Here is a 27,580-nt window from a genome sequence, read left to right on the forward strand (position 1 = left end):
GCTAAAAAGTGACTTGGTCATTCAGCTGAAAGCAGCAGAAGACTTGCAGATCTAATTCAAAGGCAGGGTTTAAGCCTGGAAAGGACAGCCGGACTTTGCCTGTGTTTTTCTGGTAAATACTCTAACTTCAGGTTTTTCTTGATAATTTTCTTCTTTATGGTAAGAACTTTGAATTAAGTACCTATTCAGCTACATTAGTCACAATTGGGACTAAGTATGACTGTAACACTAGATAGAAGACAATTTTGGTATCTCCCCCCATTTTAGTGTGGGTTTTTACATTTTGGTGCATTTTGAGATTTGGGGTGCCCCTTATCAGGGTGTTGTTCTTATTAGCAATGCAAAGCCATAATACAATTCGAACATTTGAATTTACTTGAATATTAGAGGGTGTAGGAATTGTTTTCTTGTGCTTTTAGAGGTCAAATAAGCTGTAAGTGCTGAACTCACATAATGCTTTCTGTGCTGCAGCCGCTTTCTGAAAGCGTCAGCCTTATTGGGGCTATTACGTAAAACACCTGCATAAGCAAACAAGAAGGCAACCGGATACTTCAGCCTGGAAAAACTTATGATGCCTCAATGCTTATATTAGAGTCAACAGCAAGAAGAAAATCTACCTCCTGGCATTAGCAAACAGCTACTCACAGTCAAGAAATACTCTCTTCAGAAGTTTTCTGACCTTCTAAAAATACCATGAAAATATGGTAAATGACTCAAGCAAAACTCCTCTTTTGGGGTGGTCTGATCAGCTGTGTTCAGTGGCGCTCACTGGTTGGAAGATCACCTCTTAATTTCATTTTTTAAAAACCTGACAATTGTTGGAGGGAAAGAAGGTCTTCCTGCCAAGATCCTGGACTCATGTTTTGCTAAGCAAATATTATTTGTTTCAGCTGCACTGGAAGTAACTACTTGTGCTGGACTTCTCAAACCCAGTTACTTTAACCATGCCCCTCTAATTCTGGACAAACGTTACTGTAAAGCGAGTCTTACCTTTTCCTTTCCAGAAATCCATGCAGGTTATACTCAAATACAGTTTGCGGGGTGAAATGCAATTCCTATAACTGTGCTGCTTCTCAGGTAAAGTTCGGGAATAATACCAAGGGAAGCAAATATCTACGACCTAAAAAGCCTGCCAGGACAGACGTGTAGACTGGGGATTAGGCAGCACAGTGCCTGCTGTATCAAATTCCATTTATTGCATCACTCGTTTTAAGCTGCTCCCAGTTTCTCAGGCTGGCTCTGAAGAGGCACTGGTACTTCTGTTCCTGCAGCTTGGCTTTTCAGCCAGCCACAGTGACTGTGGTGAAAGACTGAACACATGATGGGGCCTAAAGGTGGAAACATTCTTCTAGTTTTTAGTGTAACTATTAATTGCTGCGGGGAGCTGCAGAAAGAACAGCTAGTTGAAAATATGAATGTGCTAAAAGCCTATCTCTGAGTTGCTAAGCTACTTCCCACGGGCTGGAGAAATCCGTGCAAATTGGATTGCTCAGCACAAGGACCTCCCTGCAGGACGCTGGCGAGGGCACGCCACCGGCCGGGTGCCTCCTGGGCCATCTCCAGCAACTGCTGCCTGCTTCACAGATGGGCAGCTATCCTGCATCTGGGCCTGAGACCTTCTAGCCTGCATAGGTGGCTGAGATGTTGGGCATGATATTTGGCCAAGGTAGGAAAGGTAATGAGTCACATCCATTGATAGCTTTTTGCAGCAGGATGTTTGATTAAAACAAACAGTAGACTTACGCTCACAAAATGAATGGCATAATTAGATGCTATCTGTTTTCCATTACTATGTGCTCTGAACAAAAAAGTGCGTGTAAGATTAATGTGCGTATTTAAATGACAAGGCATGTCAGTACAGATTTAGCGCTGATCACTGTCACTGCAATGTATTCTAATATAATTATTAATAGTGTCATAGAAGAAAAGACTAAAATTATACTGAACAACCCATCCTCACAGTGGAGGTAAAATGAAGTTTAGTGTTGCAGAGTGTCTATGAACTCTATACTCAGCCTGGCCTGTGCTCAGTGTCATGCTGCCTGCAGAGTGGGGAAAAGGGTGACATTCCTGTATATGGGACTGTCGTGCCTCCATCAGGATTGCTGAGCAAGTTGTGTGTTTTGTACTGCTGGTTCTTTGCATTTAGGGGATTCTTATGAGAGGAAAAGAGCTTCCAGCAGCTTTTGGTGACTGTCAGGAACAGAAATGGCTACAGCCCAGGTTGCTGGTTGTATATGGTGGCTGGGGTGAGGTATTGGGAACTGAACACAGTCCCAGAGATGAAAGGAAGGGTCCAGCAAACAGGACTGAAAAGAATTATCAGCCTGTTCTGCCTAGATACCACCACAGGTGACCAGACAGCTCTGTATTCTGATTTAATTGTTCCTTCTGCTATTACTTTTCCATTTCTGGCTGTAAATGTTCTAATGCTGCAAAATTAGCTATCCTTAGTGGTACAGTGAGAACCTGACCTTGTCAAGCATTGCATGTACTAGACAGGAAAGCACTGAACAAGATTTTCCAGGTTGCTTCCTTTCTGTTAAATATTAATGATTTATCTACTTGCATTTCTCAGCCTGTTCAGTGCAAAACTGGGAAGCATTTAAAGGAGCACAAGGTGAGGGAGAAAGCTGGCTGCAAAACCTTAGAGTTGCTTCTTTTTAGTGAGAGGGCCAACCAAAGTTGTGGGTCTTCATTACATTGCTCTGTTGAAGCGTTATGTAGAGGGAAGCAAGTCACAGCCCATTCCTCAGTTGCCTGTAAGGAAGAGCTCTTTGCTGTCTTGACATCATAGGTGAGAAAGACATTGAGAAAAGCACTCAGGTAAGAGGCTTATATTAAAGGTGCTCATTTTCTCATGTCCAGAGGCAAAGGATGAGATGAGGTAGCTTAGAATGGCACTGCATGAATTCTCATGGTTATTTCTATCCTCCCTTTATGGAAGTGTACAGTTCCAGAAGCTGAAACCATTTAACTTCAGTCTTTGCTCTGGTTTTGATGTGTGTGTGTTTGGTTGGTTTTGGTTTGTTGTTGTGTGGTGTTGTGGGGTTTTTTGTGGGTTTATTTTGGTGTGTGTGTTTTGGTTGTTTTGTTTGTTTGTTTGTTTTGTCAAACCTTCCTATGCTAACCATTAGCTGTTTCCAGTGAGCAATAAACCTGAACTTACCATAAATAGCAGTAACAAATGCTGTCTTGTAAAGCCAGAGATAAGTTTGTCTGAGGTTTCTCAGATTTGACTAGATTATTTAATTTATGTAATTGTGATTCTAGAAGATATTCAGTTTGTAAGCATGTACTACTTGACCCCTTCTGGCAGCCCAGTGCCTGTAGCAGAGCTGTACCTGCCAGAATCGCTTTCTGCTGAGGTCCCAACCATTAAATGTTGCAGAAGGAGCTGGGCGCTGGGCACAGTTGGCTTTTGCAGTGCTGGATGCCAGAGCTACAGCTGAGCTGGAGGCCCCAGCACTGCTCCTGCATGTATGAAGCAGCATGACAAAGGTTTGGTGTTAAAGATAGCTCAGCACGACCTGCTGCCCGGCCTGTAAGTACTGCTGTGCTAAAGCTGAGACTAAACCCTGGAGTTGAAGTTGGGAGAGGGGGTGGAAATCGCCTGGTAAAAACTTGTTACAAGCAAATAGCTCATGCTGAGTGTTGGCAAAAGCAATGTCACCAAGGATGAACAAGTGGCTATGGTAAATGCTGGCTTTCACACCTCTAATTAACTTGCTGTCAAAGCCGATTCAAGCCAGTAATTCAGATGTGCAGTTTTGGATCAGTCGTTCTGTGGAGGACGGAGGAGAGTCAAACTTCAACGGATTATTTTATCTCCAATCATAGCTGTGGCTTTTCAGAGATGTGACTTAAGCTTGTTTAGCCCAGCTCCGTACTTGATATTCACTGCCTCGGATCCTGAAACAGCTCAACAGGCTTTGAGCTCATCCCTTGTGGAGAGTGGGGCAGGGATGTCTCTACCTGAGCATGCAGGAGGCGCAAACCAGCGATGTGTGTGGTGATGTGCCCTGCCCCTCGGTGGGCTGCAGCCTCAAATCCAGTGATAACACCTGGTCAGTGTCAGTCCCCCAGCTTATTGCTGTGTGTAAGGAGAGCTGCTTCTGCAGGAGGAGCACAGCAGGGCAAGACCGTTGTGTTTGATGCCACAAGTGAGAGGTCCTTGGGACTCGCACCCCTTGTCTGCTCTCAGGGCATGGGGCTGGTGGAAGTGAATGCCACCTCCAGCAGGGAGTGCCCCTTTCTGAGGGGCTCAGAAGGTGCTGCCTGTAAGATTTGTGTCCTGAGTTTTCCCAAACATGAGACCTGACCATCATTTTTTTTTCAAAACACAGTTAGAGTGAAATATAACCTAGCTGCAAGGTGCATTTACAGGGCTCTGACATCCTGTGAGTTTGCCCAGTGGCTGTGTTTGTCCTGCTTGTATCGGTCAAATGATGTAATTTCCTGAACTAGTGTGAATTGTCTGACTTTTTGAAATTAATTTGCCTTAACAGTACACGTCAAAATCTGGCTAAGGTTAGAAACATTGTTAGGAAACAGCATTAATTTATGAGAAGGTGCATGCAGTGGGATTACCGATAAAGGAGTGTATATACACTGGAACTGAAATTGTGTTTCCTGTTTACCAAGTTTCCAGGTAAATACCTCTTCTGTCTCCCCTTGCCTAGAGGTAACCAGTTTGCTTGTACCTATGAAAGAGTTGTGGAGTAATAGCTGATCTTGTCAACTAAGACAACAAAGTACTTGGCACATCCAGAGGTAAGTGGTGTTTTTCTGCCATGTGTGCTCCATCAGTGCCCGGGGACGGCTGGGTTGGGAGCAGAGGCACTGTCAAGTGGGCTGCTGTAAAGGAGAACATCCAAGCAGGGGCAGCTGGCCCCAGAAATTTCTCCTCAGATAGGGTGATTATTCCCGTGCCCTGACAGAGGATGCAATGCACCTGAGAAATCATTTTGCATGTTTATTTTTAAGATAAAAATTCTGATTTCTGTTCAGAACAGCTCTTGAACTATTTTATAGCTTTGTTGCTTATTAACCCGGCTCCCTTTGTAGCAGGATGCTTTGCTGGGGTGCATACTTCATCCAGGGCAATCTGAACCAAAACCGTCAGTATAAGAAAGTCGGTAAAACTGGGAGCTATTTCTAACTTACTAGGAGTGTTGGGCATTATCCAAATCTGCATAAAACTTAAGTACAAATCTAATTCAATAGTGAGTTTCATAAGACTTGTCCTAAATATTGGGACTGGGCACATCGAGTAAATGTAAATTAAGAGGTGTTTGAAACATCTGGAATATTTCTGCATTGTTCAAAAGATACACGTGTCTTCCTTTAGCCATGTGCTTTAAAGATACCTTACCAGGAATGAATGAGTTAAGGTTTCCGCAGGGATGGGACCGGATGAAAGTTATGGGACAGCAGACACGTCTAGCTGGCAGGAGTGATTTGTCACCCTTGGGAGTTACTACATGGGCACAGGAGAAGATGAGGATTTAATGTTGAATGTCCCACAGCAGCAGAACACTTGAGAATTGCATGAATACGAAGGGAAACAAGGGGATATTTAATCTCTGGGAACCTTTTTAAAGGTCAAAATGCAGCATACTCTCAGGGAAATTATTGCAAGAATAACTGATAAAATAGAAAACAAAAATGTGTGTCTAGGAGTATCAGTATGGAGCTAATCTGCTCCATTTATTTATATTTCCACTCAGTGCTCGTGTTGTAAACAAATATTATTTGAAGACTGGGTACCACTCAGTTCACTTTTTTCTTGATAAGAACTCTTTGTTTCTTTTTTCCTAAAGAAAACATCCTTGTTATGGCATTGACCCCTGAATTTTTGTCAACATGAGAATCACAGAATAGTCAAACCCAGAGATCAGAGTCCAACCCCTTGCTCAAAGCAGGGTCAGCTACAGCAGGTTGCTCAGGACCATGTCCACTTGGATTTTGAGTATCTCCAAAGGATGGAGGCTCTACATGTCCTAGTGCTTGACCACCCTCAGAGTAAAAAGTTGTGGGGTTTTTCTACTGTTCCTCCTCTTGTCTTATGTTCAAATGGAATTTCCTGTGTTTCAGTCTGTGCTGATTTCCTCTTGTCTGTTCTGAAAGCACTGACAAGAGTCTGGCTCTGTCATCTTTGCTTCCTCAAATCACGCTTCCCTTGTTCCTTTTGTTCAATTTCACCTTCCAGATACAGGAGACAACTTTCCTGGATGCATTTTGCTTATATGTTTTGCTAATACCAGAAATGTAATATAAGATCTCTTGCCCACCTTGTCGTTCTTAAATTACTGTAAATATCTGTGGTCTGATCCTGCTTACCTTACATGCAAAGGGAATCTCAGAAGAATGTCTTAAGTGCCAAGTTAAAAACGTTTAAACCCATGTGACATGTAATGTCATCAGTATAAAATGCAAGTGTTGGAAAACTAAGACAAGGCTTAAAACCCAAAAAGCTGAAAGCCTTACACATTTACTTGTAAGAAATACTGCAATATTAAAGCTTCCTCTTCCATTATTTGCCTGTAATGCAGAACTTAATGTTTACAACTGAAATCCAAAATTACTGAAGTGTGGCCCACCAGAGGAGTGCAAGGCAACCAATGGTCTAAGTTCTTATTAAAAAAAGGCATCTTCCAACAATGGGGAACTAGAAAGTCTATAGAATAAAAAAGTACACAAAAGGAATACAGCAGAGAGATGAATCGGGCTGGCACACTGTACACTTAAAAAAATCCCTGCCGGTGTCTGTTTGCATTCTATGGATAAGTCAGGAAAGATCTTGAGCTATTTGGGCTGTGGATTGCAGAGAGTTAAAATATTCAGAGCTGTGAGGGCAGGTGTTTCCAGTGATTAGCTGAAATGTATAATAAAAATAAATGTCACTGAGGAGGTCCAAGACTCAGTGCATCTGTAGTGCTGGTATGGGGTAGGGTGGGATGTAAATTTCTCCAAGTTGTGAACTTCTGATATGCATACATTTTTAGTATGTGTGATGCCCAACACTGGAAGACTTACTATCACTTTCTTATGGAAATATAAGACCTATATGCCTAGAGAATAAGGGTGGGTTGTAGAATTTGAATCAAGCTTTGTTAGGAAATAATATACTTGTAGCCAGCAGGGACAAAATACCTTAATAAGAAAGGTCTTAAACGAGTACCCACCCCCCAAAAATGGCCAGTGTAGTATATTTATTGCTAGATTCTCAAATGCTCTTTGTTATCTATGAGGAAACTGAAGCCCTGATCATTAAGATATGTACCTAGAAGGACTCAAATTTCTGGGGTATTTTTGACTAAGCCTAAAATAGTGTCTGAAAACTGACTATCGGTGATAACTGTGTGCATAATATCCGCAACTGGTCAGCAGCTGCCTTCTCAGGGTGATTTTCCCAGTTTTGACAACTCCTTAAACCAAACTGGTGGAGGTAAGTAGCAATTCATCTGGCACTTAAATTGAGTAAGTTTCATAATACAAACTACTAAAGCTGAACAAGTAATACATTTGTGTTGGACTTTAGTAGTTTCTGCAGTGGCCAGTGAGAGCTCCCCTTTCTACAACTGCCTTGTTTTACTTGTAACCAAGAAGTGACCTGCTCATGTGGGGAGTGTCGGGCAGCTGTACCTGCACATGCCACCACAGCAACTGTGCAAATTGTTGGCAAGTTATTTTTTAATCACTTTGTGCAGTGTAACATCACAGGGTCAGGCGCAGCACTGGTATTCTTGTAATAGAAGTATAACCCTGTAACAAGGGTTATAACAAGCTGTAGGAGGGGATGTTCCTTGCCTCAGACACATGAGCAACATTCAGTTTAGGGTAATAATACACAAAACCAGCTTCCTGTGTGACCGGTATTTCTCACCTGTACCAGTCAAATTACTTGCTTGCTTTCCTAACAGTGAAAATAAATGGACCGATACATTGCTCGAGGGGAATCTTGCCTACATATTGCTTGATGTGCTAAATGAGATACTGTTATCTCCAGCCTCCTCTCTTTTTGAATTGCAAATGAGGCTTAGAGGGGAAGCAGCACAGGAAGCTAAAGACAGAAATAGTCCAAGAAGCCACACTTTGCTCCCGTTTGTAAGGCTTCCCAGAAGAATCTCACTAGGAGGTGGATTGTCCTGTCTCTGTCTAATCTTAGAGCCCAGCTAGGGGAGCCCAAATGGCATTTTCAGGAGGGGACTGCTGCAGAGATGTGTTTCTGTAGGTGGCAAAGGAGCCACACAGCTGTCAGTGCGCAACAGCTCACCCTGAGGCTGGGGAGAGGAAGCCCAAACTGCACAGGCTGCTCCTTGGTGTGCCTGTGAGGGCTACATGGCAAAGAGAGAGTCACTTGAGAAAACAACAACTGCATTGCTTATAATATCCCACTAAAGTGTCTCTGCAAGACACTTCTGTGTGCCATTTTTGGCTCTGGTTCTACAGCCTGCAGACACTTATCATTCAATTACTGCCAAGAGAGACAGAAACAAGTAAATCTAATCTGATTCAGACCATCTCTGTATTAGGTAGATAAATGCTGTCATTAAATCAGTGTAGGGGGTGGCCACAGCAGAAAGCTTGAGAATGAGGATACAGCTCTGTGCTCAGTCCTATCTGTCCCTTTTATGTCATCTTCGGGTGTTCTAGGCAAGATGTTTCTTTTGAGAGTACCTTGGGGTAAAAGTTGTGCTGCAAATAATGCTCCTGAGAGAAATACAATAATTTGTAACACAACTACAGTTAACTACTGTTCTGGACGTAAACCTCTTTTTAAAATCCTGGTTTAGGGAAAAATAAGAATGTTCACCTGAGAAGTACAGCTGCATTGGGATTGCTGCAAGGGGCTTTAAGTTGTACTATCTGCTTGAAAACCAATTGCAGATTTCAGAACTGATGGTTTGTACATCAAAAGAAACCCCAAGCCTTGCTTAAAACTCCTCAACTTTCACATGCTAGAGGCAGCAAAGTTTATTCAAGGCGAGGGTCTAGAATCACATCTCTTCTTTGCACTCACTGCAGAGAAAAGTGCAGAGCTTCACGTGAGGGTGCTGCCAGAGGTGCTGACATCTAGGAACTGCACAAAAATGCATGGCCATTCTTAGCAAAGGCTCCTGCTTTAATGCAAAAAAAAAAAAAAAAAAAGTAGGAGGAAATTATGCAGTTAAGTCTCAAAGTGTTGCCTTTGTTTGACCCACTGAATTGTGACCCTAACCTCTTGAAATCACCCAGTAAACTTTGGATCAGAATAGCATTCCTTCATTTGACCATGTACTAAAACCAGCTGGTGTATTGGTAGATCAGGCTGTTATCAAGTGGTATCTTCTGCAGGCTATTAAAATATGTGAATGTTTCTCTGCTTTGCTGCTTGCTGCTTAGGTTCTTTCGGTTTGTGCTACTGAGAGAAACTTGCTCCTTTTGGAACACCTATCTGCACAGCTTAAAATATCTACATTTTAAAGCAGACTTGACTGTTTTAACATTGCACCTTGGCAATTTTGTGCCATCAATTCTTCTCAATTTGTTACTGATTCTATCCATTTGATAGTTCTAGGGAGAAAGGTCCCCTTTGAGTGAACAGGCCACATTGCTGGGCTGGGATCAGGCTGTGCTGCAGCTGGCACAAGCCCTCTGTGGGTGACCATCCCAGTGCTCTCCTGGGGACACTGAGTGGCTCCCAAGTGTGGCTGTTGCTGCCCTTTGGGATGTAATGGGAGCTGCTCTTGAAGGATTAGCAGGCAGGCTTACAAGCAATGGCTACTAAATTAAATTGTTATTATAAACAGAAAACGTGGTTGAGAAGCTGGTAGTTATTTCAAGGGTAAATTCTGTAATGACATAGCTGTGTTGCAGTGCAGAGTCTTCCCTAATGTATTACTAGCTGATATATTGCTATTTATTAGCTGTCACTATTTCAAAGGTAACTCTCCCTAAATCTTTGACTCAGAATTTTAGCATATCACTTCCCTGTTTTTTCTGATTGTTCTCTCTTGGAAATGATTGTCTTTTCCCACCTCCCTCCTTTGCGTAGGGTAATCCCTTCTTTTCTCTCTAGTGTGTCCTCTGTCAAAAACCTTTTTCTGGTAAGCACAGAGCCGATAATCCCTGTTTTCCCTTGCTGTTCTGCACATCTCCATCTCCCTGCCCTCTCCTAAGTTTCCTGCCTCTTTGCAAGGGCTTATTTACCTTTGGCAAGCTGTCTTTGCTCCAGAACTACAAAGTTCTAGATAATGTATTTTTCCACTTGGACTACTAAAACTGGGTCACTTCCAATTATGATATGAAGCTGATCTTGTGCCTTGTAAGTGGTACAGCTTAGCACTGACATCACTTATCTCCCGTTTCCAGTAGGTGATTCCATCCAAAGAATCAACTAGTAATATCTGAGCACCTCCAGTAAAAGGGAGAGTGTGAGCTTCACCGCGGATCTTTGTTGCTTTATTTAAACCTAAATCTACAGGTCAAGGGTAGTATTGCTACATAGTAGCATAGCCTAGTCACTTCAGCGCTTTTATTGGAAACATCATACTTTGAACATCGAAGATAGCCTCAAAAGTCAAAACATTATTCCTTTTACTAATGATTGCACTGGTGTGCACACAAACTGAAAAAGTAATACTTCATTGTGTCGACTGCTTCAAGCTATTATTTTACGTAATATCTCTGGACATGTAAGTTGTTGCACAGACCGTGACCCAAGTGAAAGGGCTGGCTGATGGAGAAGAGGCGATTGCCTTGGGTGCCGATGTTACTCCCTGGGAACACCACAGCACACAACCGCTGCTTTGGGTTTGGTTTTTTCCCCCTCCTGGGCCACCCTCTGCCAGAGCAGGCAGCGGCTGCTGTCACGGACACCTGTCTGCTTCGCCTCTGCCTTCAGACAGCACGGACTCCGTTAAACTATTTCCAGCATTATCTTCGTTACAGCTTATGTTGTGTTTTAGTTGTAAAGATAAAAGAGGTGGACTCGTTCTTGATGGACCCTTTGACCCCCAGCATCTCCGAGGCTGGCATCTCCCCTCTTTAAAGTATGTTGATGAAAAAAAAAAAAGTGGACAAGGCTGCAGGAAGGCTTGCTTTGCTGATAACTTGCCCGTGCACAGCATGGGGCTCAGCCATGGTCCATTTCTCTGCTCCTTATACTTAAATTAACAAGATTTTTGATTGCATAGGCTGCAGGACTAAGAGCTCGAAGGATGAAAAGGCTTGCGGTATGTGATAAAAACATACATCAGTTAAAGTGAGTTATATAAAAAAAATAAACCCATGTTTTGTCTGCACTTGGAAACCATTGCTGTCTAAATAGAATATAATCGATTTCAAAGCAAGAAAGGATGCAAAAATGCAGACATATACATCCAGCTTTTCACCCCATTCTTTATAAATACATATATTTTTTTTCCCTAGTCACCAAAACTGACTGTCCTTTGAAAGGTTGAGGGGGATAAACGCCCTTTTTTAAAAAGTCTTTCTTATTCACTCTGTTTTGTTATAGCAGAGAAGAAACAATTTTTCTTGTGATTGTGGTGCTGTTTATGATCCTGGTTATTGAATTTAATTTGTAATAAGGCTTTGAGAATCAACTAAGAAAAAGTCATCTCTTGATTTTGAGCTCTTTGGTAGATAGAACCTGTTAAATAGATCAATATGTTTTGTGTTTTGTTTGAGGGTTCTGTAATTAGGTTCTTGTCTGTTAGATACAAGAACAGAAAAGTCATTGCTGTTACTTAGCTCTTTGGTTTATTTTCTTCAGCACTTTCCTAAATTCGGTCTCTTTCTTCAAGATAATTTGAAATGTATAACCCAGAGTGACAGCAGTTTAAAAGTGAAGACAGGAGTTGTTTAATGTTTTTCTGAAGAGTGACTCTGAACCTTCATCGCAAAGCAATTTACTAGATAAACATACATTATGATATTGTACATGTGATACAGCAAATTCTGAAGAGAAGCTTTTGTCCCGGTGTCCTGGTTTTGGACATCAGAAGAGAAAATCTTCTTCTTATGCTCTCAAATATACGAGGCCTATAGCTACCAAAAACTTTATTTTTTTCGGAAAAAAAAGAGACATAACTGTGTTAGTGGTAGTGGCTTTAAGAACTACATTCCTGTGTGTAACAGGAGAGGAAGTTTACCCTCTTCTCTCTGCTTTCCATCAGTCCCTCTTCCTCTGATACGGTACGGCCTTCTCCATCTGCTGCAGTGTGCCCTCCTCTTCATCCCCATTTCACTATGTGACGGTTATTTGAGAGACCCTTCAGATGTTTGCTATATGCAGAAAAACAGTAATCTGAAGTCAACATCTCTGTATGTAGACTTAAGTGGATAAATCTGGCTAAGTAACCTGAAAATTATGCGATTTTCATCTATCATGTTGTACAGATTGTCAGATATAAGAACAAGGGAAAGTGGTGTGTATGCACCATAGGTGTCCCAAGAAAATGTAGGTATAATAGCAACAGCAATAGAAACCTAGGTCTATTGAAGGGAGACATGGACATTGAAACAAAACATGAAATATCTCCAGGTAAAATACTTGGGAACAATTTTTTAAAACAGCTTATGAGAAAAAGATTATTTTCTAGTGGATACATCGTAAGGAAAGCTGGGGATCAACCCTGGTTTCAATTCATGTTTCATGACATGAACATTTTGGGCTATGCAAAGCTACAGAATTGTCACCTACATGCCTCACATTGCCCTGATGACTGATGTTGAAAATGTGAGTGACAACTTTCTGCTTTGGAAAGAGCTGGCAACACACTGTAGCTTGGCTTGTTCGTGGTGCTCTTACGCATTGAGTAGTGGTAGGTGCTAGGAGACTTGTTAGCTACATAAATGTGGTTAAACTAACACAGGCATGTGCTATGGGAATTTCTGTTAAATGCAAAAAGAGGAGGGATAATAAGATGTAAATGGAAAGGAGAGAGATCCAGCACATCCCACAAAGCTCTAGTCCTACAGGTTTCTTCTACACCATGTCTACTTCAAAGTTACAGAAATAAAAACAGTAACAAAATCCACTGACTGAGTAGAACTTGTTCAGGTATATGAAGAAGAAAATATCTAATGAGGAAAACTGGTGATAATGAAGTACGACTTACAACACAGTTATTGACCTCCTAATTTCATGAAGCGTTGCACCTTATTGGAAGAAGTGGTCCGTGCAATAGAAAAGTTTAGGAAATAAAATAAGGTCTCCTTATATCTCCCCTGAATTTAAAGAAGAGAGGTGCTGGAGGGGCTGATTAATGATATGCCTTCATCATGTTTTGTGGTGTTGGTTGTTTGTGGTGTGTGGTGGTGGCGTTTTGTTTTGTTTTTCCTTTCTCTTCCCTCCTCTGCTCCCTCTCCAGCCTCCGTCTCCACTTTCCAAGCCTCTCTATACTGGCACCCGTAAATGTTTTGCATATTAATTACTGATAAATCCAACAGAATTCTCCTCTGTACATGTGAGTGGGAAGCACACAACCAGCCTCTGCATCCCTGCTCAGTGTCTATGGAAGCAGATTCATAATTGATGCTGCTGCTGAATAAGTCCAGGAACTAGTGCATTGTCATGATTAATTTAACAAAGCTTGCTTAGAAATGACACCGCAAGTAATAGCTAATAGCATGTTGTTTCACTCTTGTAAGCGCATAATAGATGTTACTTTTAAGGAAGAACAAAGGAACGAAAGCCTGTTTTTCTGAGCTAGTCTGGCAGATAAATGGGAGGTTGCATATTTCTGACTTTCCCCACATTGGTACATAATTGCTCAGGTGTCGTGTCAGCTGCTTGAAAAAGCTTTGGCCTGCAAAAGAGAGGGTGACAGCTTCCCCCCCACCCTGTGCAAGATCAGAGATTGAAGATCAGTTTAATGTATAATCAGGATGAAGGTTTACCTCATTCATGAGCCCACAGTGGTACAGACATCACCTACCCAGACTGCCAGCACCACCGGGCTTACGTGGGATATTTTAACCATTGCATCACACCTAGGATGCAGTATCCTGCCCCCCTGTGCACCCTGATCAGACGTGTCCAAGAACACTTGGCAACTGTATCTATGTGCCTGTCAGCCACTTAACTCGGTGCACTGTTGATGTTTCTTGGTGCAGCTCTGACTTAGCAAATAGGCTCTTGAGGGAAGGCTGGCAAAACACTTTAGTTCAGCAGCTCTGCAGTTGACCTCCCAGACTGCAGCAAAACTGTCGGACCATTGGACCTGCCACATAAATGAATAAAGTGGATATACAACTGCTTTTAACCTGTAATTTAGTGTTTTTGTGGGGGAAATTGCCGAATCCTCATTTCACGTAAACAGATATGTGAGTCATTACAGCTGGGTGTGCTTATTGTACGTGGCAGTTCTTTTCAAAACACACATGTTTAAACAGATGGCTTATGTTGACTATTAATGCAGTTCCTGCAATTAAGTTCAGTCTGAACGAAATAGACAGAGACTGACATTCTATTGACATCAAAGCTGATGTATTGCATCTTCTCCTCATGAATGTTCAAATTCAGATCTGCTACTACAGCCTTACTGAAATGTCAACTGTGATAAGTCACGATGGAACCAAAGAGGAGAGATAAGGTACCAGGCATCTTGCTAATTTACTTTCTGACTGGGATTTACTATTTGCATATTCATGCTGTTAAATTTTAATGGTGAAAGTCCACGTTTGAGCAAATTACTGTAAATAAACATAGCAGTAGGGTGAAACTTGGCTCTCTGCCTCTATAGTTGTGGTGGGCTCACAGTAGGGGCAAGCTAACTTCCATCATCCAGGGAACCCAAATGCATGGTGGTGCTGTGCTTTGCTCACCGTGCTGCCCGCTCAAGCAGCTGCATGGCCCACAAATGCTCCTCTCAGGTTATGGTCCTGCAGGCAAGGCAGCTGTGCCGGAAAACAGGAATGGCCACATAGCTGGTAAAAGCCAAAACTCCTTGAGTGCAGCGTTGTGTTAGTGCAGGACATCGCAACAGCGACTGGCAATGGAGTGTGAGAGCAGCTCGGGTGACAGAGCCCACGCTACAGAGCTGAGGCTGCCTTGGGGCTTCCTGACCCGCAGCTCGTTTTGTTGTGTTTAATAGTGCCTGACAAGTTTCTCCTCTAAGAATTTGTTGCAGAGCTTTTGGAACTGATGTAAATGTACATTCCTGTTGTAAAGTGTTTCGTACCTTAGCTGTGTATTATGTGAAAAACTGTCTCCCTTTCTTTGAACTTGCTACTAACTTAGATGATCTGCAGGTCTTGCATTGGAAGAAACACTGAACAGTTGTTCCCTATTCACTGTCTTTGTGTCACCCATGATTTTGTAAATCTATTCTATCATCTGATATGTTTTACAGCCTGAGGAGTTCTATGCTATTTCTTATACGGAAGAAGTTTTTGTACCTTTCTTTATCCTTTTTTCCTCTATTACCTCATTAGTATCTTACTTACCTATCATAGTAATTTCCAGAACAACTTCTGCAGCAGTTGGCCCTGAAGCTGCAGTCTCCTAGCTGCATTTGGGCAAAGAGGGTCTCCAGCCCCCCGTGACCTGTTCCGTGGATTTTGATTGTAGCTTCTGGAGTGACACAGAAGAGCAGGTTTGGTTAGGCGTAGTGGAGTAGCTGTTTAAAACAGTTTAACAAGCATGCCATGTCTATTAGATAGTGCTTACCTTTTCCTCCTTCCTTGGCACTCTCCTAAAGTAAATTTCATCTTCTGCTACTTATTTTATTATATTCTTAACTTAAATTTAGTAGTAGGAAAAACCTCCAAAACATGCATTTCACATGGCTTTGGACCGAGTTGTTTTCAAATGTCCTTTCATTATTCAGTAGCAACTTTGTAAATGGGCATCCATGGGAGTAGCTTTGCTACAGCACCAAGCTGTGGAGTAGTTATGCTGCTTTGGTATCTGCTCTAGTAGGGCCTGTGACACACATTCCTGGAAGATCTCCAAGTGTCACTGCACGATGCTGGACAAGGCTGAGATTGAAGCAGAACAAGCTCCCTTTATTCCCAAGTCTGGCGCATGTTCAGTGCTCCAGGGCTGGCACTGCAAGGCAGTGAAACGCTGCCGCTGTGCTCAAATACCACTGTCTGGGGGAGGAGAGAGCTTATTTTCAGCCACGCTAATGCAAATACCCAGACAGCCATATTCAACAATCTAATTAAGCCTGGATGAGAAACTTGATATCTACAACCTAAAAAACAACCAATCATCATTCTTTGAATGGTCATCGCTGGAATTAAAAAAAACCCCACAACACTTCTGGGAAAGCCTTAGGAAAGCTGTTTCCGGAACAATATGCAGCGCTTAAATTTCTTCCAATTTGTTTTTGACTAGCTTTAACAGAATTTACACAACAAGAATAAAAGGGACAATTCTGTCTCCCATTACATGAAGTCTGTGAGCTTTAATTTCAGTGAATATGCTATAATAACTAGGACCTTTACAGAGTTACTATTCCAGCACTCTAGAATAGTGTTCTGTAAAACCAAAACCAAACCCACAAAAAACCCCAAACAACCAACCAAGAAGCAAAATCCTAACTCAAACACAAGACCCCCGCTTTCCGTCCCCCCAAAACCAAACCCATCCTTTCAGAAAGCCAGTGAAATAGCCTGGCTGTAGTAGATTTACTGTCTAGAAAGCTACAGTTAGCTTTTGAGTTGACAGGGAGCTCCAGGAAGGAAGTCTTAGACCCACAGGGACAAACAGCCTGGATGTTTTCCAGTAAGGGGTAACTAGAGCAACCACCAGGCATGGCTATTAGCTCTCTACAGAAAGAGAGGAGTAAACTTAAAGTCGTGCTGCAGCTTGATTAAATATTTGTGAAGCTGATTTAATGTCCTTTCACCAAGTGAATGTATAATGGTCTAAGCAGCTGTATAAAAATAACCTACAAAACCAGATTCTTTTTATAACTTTTCTTGAAAAATGGCTCCAAAGCAGTACAGGTAATGCATAGATACCAGAAATATCAGGAAGCTAATTACAAATGAAGCTCATAATGCCAGTTATTCAGGTTGCTTGACACTTCTTGTCATTGGAGCTGGATTTCAGTCATTTGTAACTTTGTCAAATTATAAGCATCTGACCTCATGTTTTCTACCCTGAATGTTAACCTCAGGCTGTATTTTAGTGAGAAATATTGATCCAGAGGCGCATCCTTCTCTAAGGACGAAGTTTAGGAATGAGATCTTGGGTTTTAATTCTTGTCTCCAAAGGCCTGGAAAAATGATTCAAATACAGCATTTGCATGGCTCTTGCAGCAGGGATAGACTTCTTGACGTTCTCATGCAAGCTAGAAACCTTTGAATTGTAATTTGCACGTGGTTCATGCAGATTTAGATCTTAGTTGCTAAAATCTCAGTAGGTCTTTTCTGTTTTGTGCATGCTTGATGAAACTAATTTTTCTTGGTTTTGATCAAGCTGTGGATGCATGAACTCTAATGAGTAATTAAGCCTGATTCAGCCCATTAATGCAAGAGGAGTCAGACTTTCTTCATCAAAGCTGCTCTGGCCGCAGCACAGAGCTTGTCTTTTTTTATGCTCACATTGATCTTCCTGCTAGAACTGAATGGATGGGTGAGAAGAAGGAGGAGTGAAGGCCAAGGAGAGGGAGGGGTCACCTCAGGGAGCTGGCAGGACATGGCAGCCCTTGGCACAAGCGGGTGATCACACTGGGAAGATGGTGGTGGCTGCTGGGGACCAGCCCAGCTGGCCAAGGAGCCAGCAGGAAAAAAGCTCAATGAACTGGGGCTCTGAGAAAACAAAGGAAAAGAGGAACAGGGAAGAGAGCCAAACAGGAGAAGAGGCAAAGCAATGGGGATTTGGGAGGGACCATAGTTGCACGAGCCAAAGTAAGGAAACAAAACAATACCAGCAGTTTCTCAAGCAGCAAAACCAGTTTATTGGTTTCGGGGACAAAATATCCTACGTCAATGGAATTTATTTATTGTTTTAATGTATCTTTTCTCAAAGTTAAGATCTAAACAAGCTATTTCAGAAGAGTAATATTAACCATAGCACAATTCCTACCACAGCAGGAAACATCCAGATCTTTTCCCGGAGCAGAAGTTTACCAACTTATTTCTGAAGGATATTGAGAGAGGGAAATGGCTGGTCAAAGTGCTGGGCACAGGTGGCGGAAGGCAGCCTGGGTTAAGTCACTTAGAGATAATCTGACAAACACTGCCTGGTTGCATGTTAGCTACAGGCATTCATTGCTTTCATTTAAATTTTTCAAATCCAAATTACGGAAGAAAGTGAGGGAAAAATGATCGTTATTGCTGCCAGTATTTCTTGAATTTTCCTCCCTACTGTGTTAAACAAATTGTATCATTTTGCCGGTGCCTTATTTTCAGCTGCCTCTTTCTAAGCTCATTTGCTATTTCCTTATGCCATGAAAAGCTAAAACTAATTTACCGAGAGATTATAGAGTAGGTAGTTTATGTTGGTTTAGACAGTGATTCAGATTCTGTCTGACATTAAAGATCAATCTCTACTTCCTTTTGGCTTGTGGATAAATGTGACAAACTTCCCACAGCCACACAGGTAGGTTAAGGAGTCTTACAGACAAAGGAGGCAAATAAGAGTGCTACTCTTTAAAAAGTTGTATCGCAATTCAAAAGAGCAGCTGTCAGTCTAACCTTGTGACTGCTGAGCATCTGTAGGATTCCTGGGCTGTGCTTCCATGTCCTGTGCTGCCAGCTATGAGGACGGGGTGTCTCCCTGCAGTGCCCCTAATAAACTGTTCGGCCATAAAGCTTGATACTCAGATAAAAATAGGTGTGAACAGTGATCAGATGCCGGCAGGGAGGAGGGAAGTGCGTGTGGTTTCTTTCTTTCCCCCCAACACTTGCTACAAGTGAACAGATTTTGCTGTTTTCATCTTGTGGCAATCTGTCCGCACGTAACAAAGCAACAAGTTTTTTTCCTTGCTTGTATGTAGAGTACGAGCCATCATTCAGAGAAGGACGTCTCATCAGGCAGCCTCTTCATGCTGGTGGTTTTGGCACACTGGACGTGCCCTCTTTCTTCTCTGTCATTTGGCTTTGGGAACTCTGAGCACATGCAGAGAGATGTTGCAAGCAGGACGCACACACCTTCGAGGTACAAAGCAATTATTTGTTGTCTTATGCCCACAGTTGATAGCTGGGACTCACAAGTTCCCAGGCTAAGGTGAGCTGGCAGGGACCTGGCAGTGAGGGGTGGACAACTGTGGGCCTCCCTTGTTTCCTGGGACAGGGTCACACTCAGAGTTGCTGAGTTCCCATCCTTGATTCCCTTGGGTGGGTTTTTTTGGGTTTTGTTGTTGTTGTTGTTTTGGTTTTTTTGTTTTTTTTTCTTAGGGCTTTATGCCTTTGGAGGAAACAACCTTTCCCATCTCAACAATCTTGCCTCTGCCTGTGGCTTTTCTCCTTTGTATTTTGTCTGGCTCTAGCTGTCGTACTGTCTCACAGCTCTTTCTCACAACTTAGCTGTTTTCTCAGAGGCCTGAGTGAAGAGTGTGCTGCTGTGCCGTGCAAAACAGAGCCTGAGATTATGGAGAACTGAACCAGAAGGAGGAGATTAACAGTGGAGACACCACCATGAAGTCTGCGTTTCTGCGGCTGTGTCCTGAGCAGGTCAGTCTGGGAAATCTGACACACTGTTGTACTGGCACAGAGCTGAGAAATAAGAGCCCATAGCTTGGGTTAGGTATGGCTACACAGAAAACATTTTAGAGCATCATTAGCAAAGGCCAAAATCAATTCTCTCAGTTGTGTACTATTGAGACAGCCTTATTTATCAGCATCTAAAAAACCCCTGGTACTGCACAGTTTCTGTTTGCATTAACAAGAATTATTTATAAGTATCTTACAGGAAAGTGCACATTTAGCATTCCTAATGGAGCAGAGAACAAAGTTTTCATGGCTAAGCACTGCAACTTAGGGACCAGCCTGGGCTCACAATGAAGGAAAGGCAACCAGAGGGTGTCACAAACCTGTTAGGAATTGACGAGTAAATAAGAAGAATCTGTGCCAAATACTTCAAACTCTAGTTTTATGTTAGACAAACTGGTAAGTCTTGTGGGCTTGTTTTTTCTTGTGTGTGGCTTGTGGTTTCTGTCTTTTTTTTCTTTTTTTTCTTTTTTTTTTCTTTTTTTTCCTTTTTTAATTGCTAAGTACGTCAGCACTGAAATCCTACGAATTGAAATGCTGTGCTTGACATGAGGGGGGTTGAGGTAATATCACCTGCCATAAAATCTGAATGGTAACCATGAAATGATAACAGATGTGAGACTGAGAAACTCAGACTCCCTGGATGCGTTATTGCCATGCTGGGACACAGGGCAGAGTAATTGCTTCGTTCTTCAAGTTGCCAGAGACACTCAGCACGAGAATTCTGTCCTGCCATACTCCTGACCAGTGTGCAAGATACATAACAGTGAATGAATAGTTGTGATTTGCAGTAAAGAACATCATGTGCTCTAATATTAACCTCATAGGAGGAAAAAACAAATTCACTATAGTAATACATGACAGCAGACAAATGCTAAAAGGACATCTAATTTAACCTGTGCAGAGAGCATTCAAGGAACTCTTATCAGAGACTTGGAAGCATGCACCCCTATCTAACATGCTTTCAAAAGGATCAAAGCACAGAGGGGGTGGTGTGGCCAAACAGGAAAGGGAGCCTTGTTGAACAGACATCTTCCAGAAAAAATCACATCCAAATTACAGGAAAAGAGAAGACCAGAAGGTTTGCATTTAGAATTAACTTCCCCAAAAAGGAAGACATGAGAACTCATATAAAACCTCCCAATGCATCTAAAGTACAAAATCTGGCAGAGGGTCATTGAGGAAATGGTATATACAAGATAGCTGATGAAACCTTTACAAACGAGTTGGGCTGTAGAGTGGAGCCTGTGCTCTTTGGCTAAAAATGATTAGACAGCACATCTGGCACTTGTGGTCATCCTTCTATATTGAAAACATGTAAAAATGTCTTACTTTTAAGACGTATCACATTAGTCATGCCACTTAAAAATCTTACTCACTGGTTAATCTAAACACTGCCTCTTTTTAAATGAACTGGTTCTGTTCATAGTAGTTGCACATTTCTTACCAATTGCCAGTGAAGTACAGTTCCTGTCAAGCTTCAGGATAAGAGGAATGTTCATAAATTGCACTTATATTATGAATTACATCACGTTGCTATGCACTCGTACCATTCAGGAAATATTCCCTTTCTTTCATAAAAGGCTTTGATCTGCTTCCTCTGAAAAGAAACAGTTTTTAATCTTTCTTGGTCACAGAGCAAGGCATTTAAATTTTTAATTCAAGCTAATTAAAAAGCATGGCAATTCATCTGATATTTCCAGGGAAATTTGTGGCTGTAAAAATTGCAAATCACATTACCAGATGCACAACACAGACACAATCAATAGAGGAAAAATACAGTGCTAAGGAGAAACTGTTCTTCAGAAACACCAGAAGTGTAAACACTAGGGACTGGGTTGTTGAGCACTCCCATTTTTGCAGGTTTCTAGGTCTTGTCCTATTATAAAGCCTGTCCAGAGCCTCACTCTCCAGCTGGGTATGTTCCTTATCTACAACCAGGGTCAATCTCTGCCAGCATTGGCTTCACTAGCTCTTTTCCCTCTACAACATTTGTGACAGATGCAAAGGAAAGATGTATTCCTCTCATCCTTCAATTTGCTAGGCTAATAAAACCAAGCTCTTCTATTCCTGTCCTGTAAAATAAGCTCACCTGTCCTCTGATCATGTTAGTGGATGCATTTTAATTCATCTTTCTTGACAAGGGGTGACCTACTCTGATAAAGTCCTTTGCTTTTCAAAGTCTTGTGTTACGAGAGACCCACGAGGGGCTATTAAATAGGAAGGCATAATCTAGTTCTCTGTGCTTTTTCTTATTATTTTAAATGAGGAAGGTAAATATTAACATCACAGAAGCACATCACAGAGGCTCAACTACTGTAAACTTAAAATGAACTAAACTAAAATGACAGTTGAGATTAGATCATGTATGACCAATTACGTTGGCTTAGTTCACCAGTTCACGAAGTCATAAAGTTAGTACGGTGTGTAATCAAAGTGTGTGCCTGACAAAGACAAGAATTCCTATTTGTTAATTTTACATCAGGTGTGTTTGAAAGGGGAGTTGTTTCCTTTTGGCAAAGGCCTATCTGTGACAGAGGGCTCCAGCAGCCCGGGGATTGCCGGGGTCACCGAACACAGGACGTTTCCCGGAGAACAGGATGGATCCTGTTCAGCTCCTGGGGACGACAGACACCTCTGCAGCCCCTTTGCCGTTTTGTGCCTCAACACTTCCTCCTGAAAATTTTATTGCAGTTGCAGAGCTATTGTTTACTCTCCTTATTTATTACTCGCCTTTACTCACATGAGCACAAAGCTTGCCAAGGGTTTTGCAACAAGGTTAATTTCTGGACCAGACTTAGGACTAGCCTTAGGTCAATACAGCCTACTTTCAGATGGCTCTTTTTTGATCTCAATTTAAACAACAGGATTATGAGCTGGGGTTTGCTTTTCAGCTAATTATGGAGTTTCTCTTCAAACCGGTGCTGCCTGATCTTCTGCACTGGCCGACAGTGAAGTTGTCCATGCACCTTGGACACAACCAGTGTGACCCAGTCCTCTTCAAGTGGGAAAGCTTTAAACTTCAGTCCTGTTCAGAGCTGATCTTCATCACTCTATGCTAAAGAAGAAAATCTCAGAAAGGATCCATCTGTCTTTTTTTTAGGTTAGGTACTGAGAATCATACAACTAGAAATATTTTTTTCAATTTTGTTTTTTTTTTTTTTTTTAAATTCCTCTGAGAACATATAATAACTTATGTGCCAAATGTATTTTTCAACATAATTCTTCTGCATCCACTGAAGTTTTCCAGTTTCTGTGTAATCTGAACACTCATTTTCTTTCATAAAGAAAAAAAATTATAATATGTTGGAAGTGTATCTTTCTAAGTGTCATCTCTTTTCTTTACAGTATGTAAATGGGTTGTATTTTGGAGTTTGACATATTTTATATCCTAGTCTAACATTGTGTGGTCGTATATCATTAGTGCTTCTTAAATATTCAGAAAAAAGAAGTGATTTTCAAAATATTTTGTCAGTAAAAAAATATATTTTTATACAACTTAACAGCATTAACTATAAAAGATAAAAATTGGAAAAATTATATTTTTCCAATCACAGCCTGAAAAGCTAATTTCTGATTGAGCTGACTGATGCAGTTATTAATTATAATATGCTTTTATCCTTTTATGACTACATCAATTCCCAGAAATACTGTAAGTGGTGCTTCTGCACACAGTTTAACTCCCCAGTAAACATACCCATCTGCTCAGTGTTTTCCTTCCTGCATAACTTTTACCTCAGTGGTAAAAGCAGCTGACTGAGGGCATTAGGCAAGAAATACATCTGTACTTACAGACTGTCTTGTCATAATGAAATCGGAAATCAGGTGATGTCAGTTCTATCAGACAATACCTATGTTGACAAATGCCGACTAGAGTTCAAGGATTTGGATGACAGGAAGCTTCAGTGCCTGCTACCTTAAAAAATATTTGTGTTTACTTCTGGATAGCTCTACCTTGGAGAGTGTTTCAATTTAAAATGGCTTTTCTCAACATTGCGTATTCTCAAAGTAGGTTAAATCTGATGTGGTTTTGGGCCAAATCATTGTCATGGAAATGGTTATGACTCCTCTGATTTCAAATATTGTTCTCAAGAGAAGTAACTTCATTTTCAGATTTGACTATTTTAATAGCAGAGGTATATATAGAGTGTTCATATGAAATCTAGGATAGTGGAAGGATCTTTCTAAACCCTGTTAGAAACTGGAGGTGGGTTCCCTTTCATGCTGGTGACAAGTTTCAGAAGTAGGACGCTATCAAAATTCAGCTCATCAAAGCTACATATACTCACTGGCTCTGTACTTTGTATGTAAAAATCTCAAGATCCCAGTTTTCGCCTGGAATCTTGTGATAGCAAGTATTAGTTTCACAGGCCCCACAGCCTCTACAGGGAAGAATTTTCATTGCAGATCAGACAATTTCAAGACCACAGTCATGGTTTGCATGTTACTCTTATGCTATCATACTAAAATGCTGGATGTGGGAGGACCTGGTCTGCTAGTTCCTGTAACAGCAAGTATTTGTTGTGCCTATGCCATCTCTCTTCTCATAAAGTGAAAATGGACAAACTACAGAGAACATGTGTTGCGTGGGCAACGGTGCCCAACTAACCTGTGCTCAGCTGCTGTGATCCCCACTGGAGAGCACAGTCTCACCAGGGCGCTCACGAGCTCACAAGCTGGGTTTTACTGGGGGGCCACGCGTCTCCATGCCGACTCGCGCTTCTCCAGGAGAGACCACAAGACATTTTTCTTCAGTTCAGAGGGCCAGGAGCTATCTTACATGTTAGTCAGTCCTTGGTTTTTAAAGTGAGGACTCACTGTTCTATTCTTACTAATCACTGCCCATTTATTGGGGAATATGCTTTTGAAAGAGATTAGTGTCTAGTTTAAACCCAGTGTAGATCTTATCTGGTGCATTATAGACAAGAGAAATTTATTTTAAAAATTGAAATGACAAGGACTGTCTGTTTCTCAGAGTTGTAGGAGAAACATTTAACAGTGGGACAAAATACTTAGGTATCTAACCAGGACAGAATTTGGTATTATATAAAGGTGAATGAGTTGAATTAGGGCAACATGGGCAGGCAGGCTGTAAGATGTGCTGGAGATTACCATTTAGAGACTTCAGCTGGAGCAAAAACATTTACTTCGGTATTTTAAATGATTTTTAAACTGAGATTAAAAGAGAGAAATGTTTGAACAAGAGAGGTTTTTGATCTAGCAGTGGAATTGAGATGGATCCTGCGCCCAGGCAGTTAACTCAGTGATGTGCGTCTGTAGTTCAGGATTGCTACTTTGAATTGTTAAAATGCATAAACCAAGAGATTTATCATTCAGGTATTCTGATTTGCACAGGCTCCAGCAGCACAGCATGTGAATGCTTAATTCATGTGCACGCTTAATATTTAACAGACTGCTTCTTTGTTATAGTAACAAGAGGAAAAAAAGTACATATTGGTCACTGCTGTCAAAAACAAAGACATAGAAGAACAGTAAGCAGAGGCTCTTAATTTTTTCTCATCTGTCAAGTGCAGCCTTTCACCTAAAAAACCAAATCACCTGTAAAAGGTAGTTACTATGCTATTATTTTTATTAGGTATTATTAAATAGCTTTTACTTCCTTTTGATAAGGGACAGCTTACAATATGTACAACAACTCAAAATACAATTTGTATCCATAAGCATCAGCCTTTCCAAGTCACGTATGCTGACTATTCGGAGGGTTAATGTTTCATGAGAAAGGCAAGCTTGTGAAATGAGGCTAAATCTATAAATAGCTTTATTACTGAATGCTGGTGTTTAGGGTTGTGGAATATGCTGAAAATGAAGGGTTTGTGTTTCCCAATATTTTCTACAAATAGTTAACAAATTATGTGGTCTGGGCCAGGTCGCCTTTACTGCTTTCTAAGCGGGATGCAAAAGGCTGTGGGGGCAATTCCCTCCTTACTGAAGAGAACAGGAATACAGCTAGAACTGCCAAAAAATCTGCTTGAATTGGATGTTACCAAAGAACTTGATTCTTTGGGGTTTCTCTTTTTATGGAAAGCTTTTTATTCATATCGTGATGTTGGACAAGGAGAAGGATGCAGCACTAATTTGTAGGAGAGCTGTAGCAAATAAGGCGCCCCTCTGCTGCTGAGGATGAAGGTAGGGAGCAGAGCAGCAGAAATGGTTTTCCTGGGTTTTCTCTGGCCAGGGTGATGTAGTGTGGTGCTGAAGGCACGTGATAAAGATGGAACATGAAGGCTGGCTTTGCCCCACACCAGGGGACTAACTCCAGTAGCTAATGGAAGGCTGCTGTGTGCATGGTCTTTTTGGAACCACTGAGACAGAGCTCAGGATGATGGTGTCATTTGGCACGCTCTTCTTTCTCACAACCACCACTGGGATCAGCGATGAGCACCCAGGTTAGCGCTGGTATATTCGATAAGTAGATTCTGTACAGACAGGACATCAATCAATCAAATAATATCTAACTAGGGAAATCAATTATGGATGGAATGAAGTGAAGTTCCAAGTGGATATAAGGACAACTTTGACAGTGAGAGTGGTCAAGCACTGGGAGAGCTCAGAGGCGCGGAGCAACCTCTGACCTGACTGAACCTGACAAGGCCTGAAGAAACCATATTGCACTTGGACATTAGTCCTGCACTGAGCAAGAAGTAAGACTAGATGTTTCTAGAGATCCTTTCCAACCCATAATGTTTCTGTGATTCTACGTTTCCTTTGAATCAGTAAACTGAAATGGTGAGGGGCATTTGAGAGGTTTATCTTGGAATGTGTAAGTTTTTCTTGTGACACTAGTTTGATTGTTGATATCAAAACATTGTGACAATCACTCAATTTCTGTTGATTGCCATCCTGATTTTTAAAAATACTTTTAAAATGAAATAAAGCATATAATTAATTTCTTTTACCAATGAACAATTCTTGTTCTTCTGGAGTCTGCTTCTGGAAGGAGAACCTTTTCCAACTTCTGTCATTTGGAAGGAACACTGAGGTAAGCATCCAGGTAGTTTTACTGTGAGAGTCTCATTTTGTGTTGCAGCGACGGACAACTCTCAAACTCTGCTGCAAGTGTCCAGAAAATAAGAAGATACCATATTTTCCTGACAGCTCACAGCCTCAATTGCTTCTCTGCAGAATGCGCTGCCTGCCGCAGGAACATGCTGCAAGTCCCACCTTAGCCTTGGTTCCAATAATTCATCATGTCTGGTAGTTCTAAGCCAGGGCTTGCCACTTGCCATGGATTTTATTAATGGTTGGTTGTTATGTGTCTGTTTGTTTTGTTTTGTTTTGTTTTTTTTCCCCTTGGACTTTATAAAACAGTATTGATATATCTATGTGAATGGTCAGAGTAGAGTGAAACAATTAGAGCCTTGTGGTGGGACTACTCTTTTTTAGGCGAAGTTAATGTCAAGCGCTTTGACCTAGAAGCCTGTTACTTATGTTAACTGAATACTGCACATAGATTTTTGTGTGATAAATACAATTTGTACCATGCCACAAAGTATGAAAAAGTCAGAATTTCAGAAGTTCGACATTTTTATACATTACAGATGATGAGATATGTACAAAAGTAAGTGTTAGAAGATGAACTTTGGGTTTTCAGTGGAAGGTACAGAGGCTCACAAGGCAATCACTTCAGACTGTGGTACAGTTTATGAAAAATTGAGACCCTTGAATTTTTTTAGGTACAGTGACCATTCTGTATTTCCTGTTCCTTAGATTTTTTTATTTATTTTTTTTTTAACTAAAAGTAACACTGTGTCGTTCAGCACTGTCTGGAGTAAGAGTGACTTCTTTGAGATGAAAGGAACTCTCGTGATTTTTTTTTTTTGAGTTCATAGCAAGTGGGACATTTGGAATTTTTCTTTACCATATTATTTAAAGGCTGATCTCCACATCTGGGAATTCACTAACT

At 41.4% G+C, this 27,580-nt stretch overlaps 1 long non-coding RNA gene across 2 annotated transcripts; it reads left to right on the forward strand.

Moving 5' to 3' along the window:
* Positions 1-4,683: 4,683 nt before the first annotated feature.
* Positions 4,684-26,880, forward strand: LOC135992522 (uncharacterized). 2 transcript variants are annotated; one of them, XR_010606745.1, is made up of 4 exons: positions 4,684-4,773; positions 18,945-19,105; positions 19,474-19,620; positions 26,705-26,880. It is a non-coding gene; the product is annotated as an uncharacterized LOC135992522 (long non-coding RNA). The 2 variants fall into 2 exon arrangements; XR_010606746.1 differs by lacking the exon at positions 26,705-26,880 and adding an exon at positions 22,551-22,763.
* Positions 26,881-27,580: the final 700 nt, after the last annotated feature.

The sequence above is a fragment of the Caloenas nicobarica genome, chromosome 10 (genome assembly GCF_036013445.1).
Source record: "Caloenas nicobarica isolate bCalNic1 chromosome 10, bCalNic1.hap1, whole genome shotgun sequence".
Classification (NCBI taxonomy): Eukaryota; Metazoa; Chordata; class Aves; order Columbiformes; family Columbidae; genus Caloenas; species Caloenas nicobarica.